Here is a 6,714-nt window from a genome sequence, read left to right on the forward strand (position 1 = left end):
ACCTTAGAGTAAGAAACATCACCGTGCACCTTGGCCAACGTGCGCGACTCGACCGAGCGCGCACTGGCCGAGGTGCACACCGATTTCACCTGGGTGCGCGCGCAGCACCTCGGGCGCACCGGGGTGCGCGCACAACGCCCGGGTTGCACCGTGGCCTGTGTGCTCGGGGCGCCTCGGGTGCGCGCTCGGTGTCGCCCCCGCGCGCGCGGTAGTGCGGGCAGCGCACCCCGGCCCGGCCCGGCCCCGACGAGAACGCAAACGGGCAAAAGGTTTATTCAAATAGCATTGCGACGCCCGGCGAAAAACTAAAAAAGGGTGCAACACCGGGACTTCCCGGGAGGTCACCCATCCCAGTACTACTCCGGCCCAAGCGCGCTTAACTGCGGAGTTCTGATGGGATCCGGTGCACTAACGCTGGTATGATCGCACCCGTTATGAGCTTGTCGCAGTGTGTACTTAGCAAACCGCGACCCACGTGCGAATCCACCCCGGCCACCCACCCCCGTCGAGGTGCACACCCTCCCTCGCGAAGTGCGCCCCGTTCGCCAAGTGTGAGCCCTGCCCGGGTGCGCGCACCTTGCTAGGGCGTCGGGTGTGCACCCGGCCCGGCCTACGTGCGTGCACCTGGACGGGGCGTCGTGTGCGTGCAGTGTCCCGTCTGCAACGCGGTGCCCACACACCACCTCGGGCGCAACGACCTGCGCTCACATGTGGGCCGAGTGCACCTTGGTGCATGTTCGGGGCGCCTCGGGTGCACGCTCGATCTTGCCCCGGTGCACCAAGGCGCTCGGTTTGCCCCGGGTGCGCACTTGGTGCAAGGTGGGCACCCAAAATAGGGATCAAGCACCAAAACACAAGTTTCGGGATGCAAAATGGGACCCAAGGACCACAAATGCGTTCCAAGACCCATGATGGGTCCACGAGAACAAAAATGTGTTCCGAGACTTAATAAACAAATATTGGGTTTTAGGAGAAGAAACATGCTCTGATGCCCAAAACGAGAATCGACCCCGAAAAGGCCACAGGCCAAAAGTGGGATGCGAGACAAAAAAAAATGGGACCCGAGGACCAAAATTGGGTTCCCAGGTCGAAGACAGGGCAACCGGACAAGAAACGACCTCTAAGGCTCGAAATGAGTCCCGACGACTAAAACTTGACAAGAAGCACCCATCAGGCACCCAACTCGACACCCATGGGATGCCGACCCACCCGGGCTTCCACCTAGCACACCTTGGCACCCACCCACCCTCGCACCCAACCTCGCACCCAACTTAGCACCTTTGAACCCACATTGGCACTCACCCTGACCCTGGCACCTTGGAACCCACATTGGCACTCACCTTGACCCTGGCACCCACCTTTGCACTCACCTTGGGACCCACCCTGGCTCCCACCTCGGCACCCACCCAGACACCCACCTTGGTTCCTTGGCACCCACCTTGGATCCTTGGCACCCACCCCGACACCCACCTTGGCACGCAACTTGGCTACTTGCCACCCACCTTGGCTCCTTGACGCCCACCCCGACAACCACCCCGTGACCTACCCTGGCTAGGGTTGGTGCACACCCACCCTGGTGCCCACCTTGGCACCCACCCCATGACCCACCTTGGCACGCACCTTAGTACCCACCCCGTTACCCACCCTAGGACCCACCCCGTGACCCACCTTGGCCAGGGTGGGTGCCTTGGTGCGCACAACTTGCCTGGGCTGCACACCAGGGCGGGCTCAAGATGGCACCCGCGTTCCGTTTTTTTCACTATCTTTCAAAACGGAAATTTTAAAATCTCGTTTTTTTTTTTTTTTTGCCTTTTCTGGAAATTAGTGAAGGCAGCGCATCAAAGGTGCGCAATGCTGGTGCGAACCCGGGAGCGCTCCGATGTGTGCTCCAAGGTGCGGCGTGCACGAAGTCCGAGCCCGGCTTGCCCCGGGTGCGCACCTCGCGTGCACCTTCGCCGGGGTGAGCACCTTGGCTGGGTTGCGCGCCCTGGTGCGCACCAAGGAGCGCTCTGAAGTGTGCTCCAAGGTGCGGCGTGCACGAAGTCGGAGCTCGGTTTGCCCCGGGTGTGCACCTCGGGTGCGCACCTCGCGTGCACCTTCGCTGCGGTGGGCACCTTGGCTGGGTTGCGCGCCTTGGTGGGCACCATGCAGTGCACGAAGTCGGAGCCCGGTTTGCCCCGGGCGCGCACCTCCGCCAGGGTGGGCACCTTGGTGCGCACAACTTGCCTGGGCTGCGCACCAGGAAGGGCTCAAGATGGCACCCGCGTTCCGTTTTTTTCACTATCTTTCAGAACGGAAATTTTAAAATATCGTTTTTTTTTGCCTTTTCTGGAAATTAGTGAAGGCAGCGCATCAAAGGTGCGCAACGCTGGTGCGAACCTGGGAGCGCTCCGATGTGTGCTCCAAGGTGCGGCGTGCACGAAGTCGGAGCCCGGTTTGCCCCGGGTGCGCCCTGGTGGGCACCATGGTGCGCACCAAGGAGCGCTCCGAAGTGTGCTCCAAGGTGCGGCCTGCACGAAGTCGGAGCCCGGTTTGCCCCGGGCGTGCACCGCGGGTGGGCACCTTGGTGCGCATGCCTTGCCTGGGCTGCGCACCAGGGCGGGCTCAAGATGGCACCCGCGTTCCGTTTTTTTCACTATCTTTCAAAACGGAAATTTTAAAATCTCATTTTTTTTTGCCTTTTCTGGAAATTAGTGAAGGCAGCGCATCAAAGGTGCGCACCTCGCTGCCCACCACGGTGCGCAACGCCGGTGGGCACCCGGGAGTGCTTCGAAGTGTGCTCCAAGGTGCTGCGTGCACGTTGTCGGAGCCCGGTTTGCCCCGGGTGCGCACCTCGCGTGCACCTTCGTCGGGGTGGGCACCTTGGCTGGGTTTGCCCCGGCTGCGCTCCGAAGCGGGGTTATTGGAGCGCCGCCTCTTTTTTTGTCGGAGCGTTTGGTGGGGTTTCTCGCATTGGCTCTTCCCAGGCCCGGTTGCCACCCTGGCGCGCACGAAGTCGGAAGTAGGGTTAATTGCCCGGGTGCGCACCTTTGCCAGGGTGGGCACCTTACCTGGGCTGTGCACCAGGGCGGGCTCAAGATGGCACCCGCGTTCCATTTTTTTCACTATCTTTCAAAACGGAAATTTTAAAATCTCCTCTTTTTTTTGCCTTTTCTGGAAATTAGTGAAGGCAGCGCATCAAAGGTGCGCACCTCGCTGCCCACCTTGGTGTGCTCTGAGGTGCGCACCCGGGAGCGCTACGAAGTGTGCTCCAAGGTGCGGCGTGCACGTTGTCGGAGCCCGGTTTGCCCCGGGTGCGCACCTCGCCTGCACCTTGGCCGGGGTGGGCACCCTGGCTGGGTTTGCCCAGGGTGCACTCCGAAGCGGGGTTACTGGAGCGCCCCCTCTTTTTTTGTCAGAGCGTTTGGTGGGGTTTCTCGCATTGGCTCTTCCCAGGCCCGGTTGTTGGGTGCGCTCCCACCCTGGCGCGCGCGAAGTTGGAAGTTGGGTTAATTGCCCGGGCGCGCACCTTCGCCAGGGTGGGCACCTTGGTGCGCACACCTTGGCTGGGCTGCGCACCAGGGCGGGCTCAAGATGGCACCAGCATTCCCTTTTTCTCACTATCTTTCAAAACGGAAATTTTAAAATCTCGTTTTCTTTTGCCTTTTATGGAAATTAGTGAAGGCATCGCATCAAAGGTGCGCACCTCGCTGCCCACCTTGGTGTGCTCCGAGGTGCCCACCACGGTGCGCTCCGAGGTGCCCACCACGGTGCGCAACGCCGGTGCGAACCCGGGAGCGCCCCGATGTGTGCTCCAAGGTGCGGCGTGCACGAAGCCGGACCCCGGTTTGCCCCGGGTGCGCACCTCGCGTGCACCTTGGTGCGCACACCTTGGCTGGGTTGCGCGGCCTGGTGGGCACCATGGTGCGCACCAAGGAGCGCTCCGAAGTGTGCTCCAAGGTGCGGCGTGCACGAAGTCCTAGCCCGGTTTGCCCCGGGTGCGCACCTTCGCCGCGGTGGGCACCATGGCGTGCACGAAGTCGGAGCCCGGTTTGCCCCGGGTGCGCACCTCGCGTGCACCTTCGCCGGGGTGGGCACCTCGGCTGGGTTGCGCGCCCTGGTGCGCACCAAGGAGCGCTCCGAAGTGTGCTCCAAGGTGCGGCGTGCACGAAGTCGGAGCCCGGTTTGCCCCGGGTGCGCACCTTCGCCGCGGTGGGCACCCTGGTGCGCACCATGGCGTGCACGAAGTCGGAGCCCGGTTTGCCCCGGGTGCGCACCTCGCGTGCACCTTCGGCGGGGTTGCGCGCCCTGGTGCGCACCAAGGAGCGCTCCGAAGTGTGCTCCAAGGTGCGGCGTGCACGAAGTCGGAGCCCGGTTTGCCCCGGGTGCGCACCTCGCGTGCACCTTCGGCGGGGTTGCGCGCCCTGGTGGGCACCATGGTGCGCACCAAGGAGCGCTCCGAAGTGTGCTCCAAGGTGCGGCGTGCACGAAGTCGGAGCCCGGTTTGCCCCGGGTGCGCACCTCGCGTGCACCTTCGCCGCGGTGGGCACCATGGCGTGCACGAAGTCGGAGCCCGGTTTGCCCCGGGTGCGCACCTCGCGTGCACCTTCGCCGGGGTGGGCACCTCGGCTGGGTTGCGCGCCCTGGTGCGCACCAAGGAGCGCTCCGAAGTGTGCTCCAAGGTGCGGCGTGCACGAAGTCGGAGCCCGGTTTGCCCCGGGTGCGCACCTCGCGTGCACCTTCGCCGCGGTGGGCACCATGGCGTGCACGAAGTCGGAGCCCGGTTTGCCTCGGGTGCGCACCCCGCGTGCACCTTCGCCGGGGTGGGCACCTCGGCTGGGTTGCGCGCCCTGGTGCGCACCAAGGAGCGCTCCGAAGTGTGCTCCAAGGTGCGGCGTGCACGAAGTCGGAGCCCGGTTTGCCCCGGGTGCGCACCTCGCGTGCACCTTCGCCGCGGTGGGCACCTTGGCTGGGTTGGGCACCATTGAGCGCTCCGAAGTGTGCTCCAAGGTGCGCACCATGGCCCTCCAAGGTGCGCAGCATGGCGTGCACGAAGTCGGAGCCCGGTTTGCCCCGGGTGCGCACCTCGCGTGCACCTTCGCCAGGGTGGGCACCTCGGTGCGCACACCTTCTCAATGTTTTCTTGCCTTTTCTGGAAATTGGTGAAGGCAGCGCATCAAAGGTGCGCACCTCGGTGTGCTCCGAGGTGCGAACCCGAGAGCGCTCCGAGGTGCCCACGAAGTCGAAAGTCGGGTTAATTGCATTGTTTTCCCCGGGTGCGCTCCGAGGTGCGCAACATCGGTGCGCACCAAGGAGGGCTCCGAAGTGTGCTCCAAGGTGCGCACGATTCGGAGCTCGGTTTGCCCGGGGTGCGCACACCTTGGCTGGGTTGCGCACCCTTTGTGCGCTCCAAGGTGCGCACGAAGTCGGAGCTCGGTTTGCCCCGGGTGCGCACCTTCGCCAGGGTGCGCACCTTGATGCGCACGCCTTGGCTGGGCTGCGCACCTTGGTGGGCGCCATGGTGCGCACCTTTCGTGCGCTCCAAGGTGCGCACGAAGTCGGAGCTCGGTTTGCCCCGGGTGCGCACCTTGGTGGGCGCCATGGTGCACTCCGAGGTGCCCAAGATTGGTGCGCAACAAGGAGCGCTCCGAAGTGCGCTCCAAGGTGCGCAGGTGCGCGCGAAGTCGAAAGTTGGGTTAATTGTCCGGTTTGCCTCGGGTGCGCACCTTGCGTGCACCTTCGCCAGGGTGGGCGCCTTGGTGCGCACACCTTGGCTGGGCTGCGCACCCGGGCGCGCACACCTTGGCACCCGCGTTTCCTTCATTTTAAATTTTTTTTTTTTACAATCTCTCAAGTGGGAAATTCTATAATCTCAACTTTTTTTGCCTTTTCAGGAAACTTTTGAATGGAGCGCATCATTGGTGCGCTCCGAAGTGTGCTCCAAGGTGCGCACCTCTGGTGTGCTCCAAAGCTCTCTCCAGCTGCGTGCACCTGCCCCGGCCGCGCACCCGGCCCCGCCCAGCTTCGCTCACCTGTCCCGGGCGTCTGGTGCGGAACCTTAGAGTAAGAAACATCACCGTGCACCTTGGCCAACGTGCGCGACTCGACCGAGCGCGCACTGGCCGAGGTGCACACCGATTTCACCTGGGTGCGCGCGCAGCACCTCGGGCGCACCGGGGTGCGCGCACAACGCCCGGGTTGCACCGTGGCCTGTGTGCTCGGGGCGCCTCGGGTGCGCGCTCGGTGTCGCCCCCGCGCGCGCGGTAGTGCGGGCAGCGCACCCCGGCCCGGCCCGGCCCCGACGAGAACGCAAACGGGCAAAAGGTTTATTCAAATAGCATTGCGACGCCCGGCGAAAAACTAAGAAAGGGTGCAACACCGGGACTTCCCGGGAGGTCACCCATCCCAGTACTACTCCGGCCCAAGCGCGCTTAACTGCGGAGTTCTGATGGGATCCGGTGCACTAACGCTGGTATGATCGCACCCGTTATGAGCTTGTCGCAGTGTGTACTTAGCAAACCGCGACCCACGTGCGAATCCACCCCGGCCACCCACCCCCGTCGAGGTGCACACCCTCCCTCGCGAAGTGCGCCCCGTTCGCCAAGTGTGAGCCCTGCCCGGGTGCGCGCACCTTGCTAGGGCGTCGGGTGTGCACCCGGCCCGGCCTACGTGCGTGCACCTGGACGGGGCGTCGTGTGCGTGCAGTGTCCCGTCTGCAACGCGGTGCCCACACAC

The 6,714-nt window shown here is 63.9% G+C and overlaps 2 non-coding genes across 2 annotated transcripts; both read right to left on the reverse strand.

Moving 5' to 3' along the window:
* Positions 1-312: 312 nt before the first annotated feature.
* LOC131870364 (5S ribosomal RNA) lies at positions 313-431 on the reverse strand. The gene has a single exon (XR_009368676.1). It is a non-coding gene; the product is annotated as a 5S ribosomal RNA (ribosomal RNA).
* A 5,915-nt stretch (positions 432-6,346) lies between these two features.
* Positions 6,347-6,465, reverse strand: LOC131870365 (5S ribosomal RNA). The gene has a single exon (XR_009368677.1). It is a non-coding gene; the product is annotated as a 5S ribosomal RNA (ribosomal RNA).
* Positions 6,466-6,714: the final 249 nt, after the last annotated feature.

Source organism: Cryptomeria japonica, unplaced genomic scaffold (assembly GCF_030272615.1).
Source record: "Cryptomeria japonica unplaced genomic scaffold, Sugi_1.0 HiC_scaffold_323, whole genome shotgun sequence".
In the NCBI taxonomy this organism is placed as follows: Eukaryota; Viridiplantae; Streptophyta; class Pinopsida; order Cupressales; family Cupressaceae; genus Cryptomeria; species Cryptomeria japonica.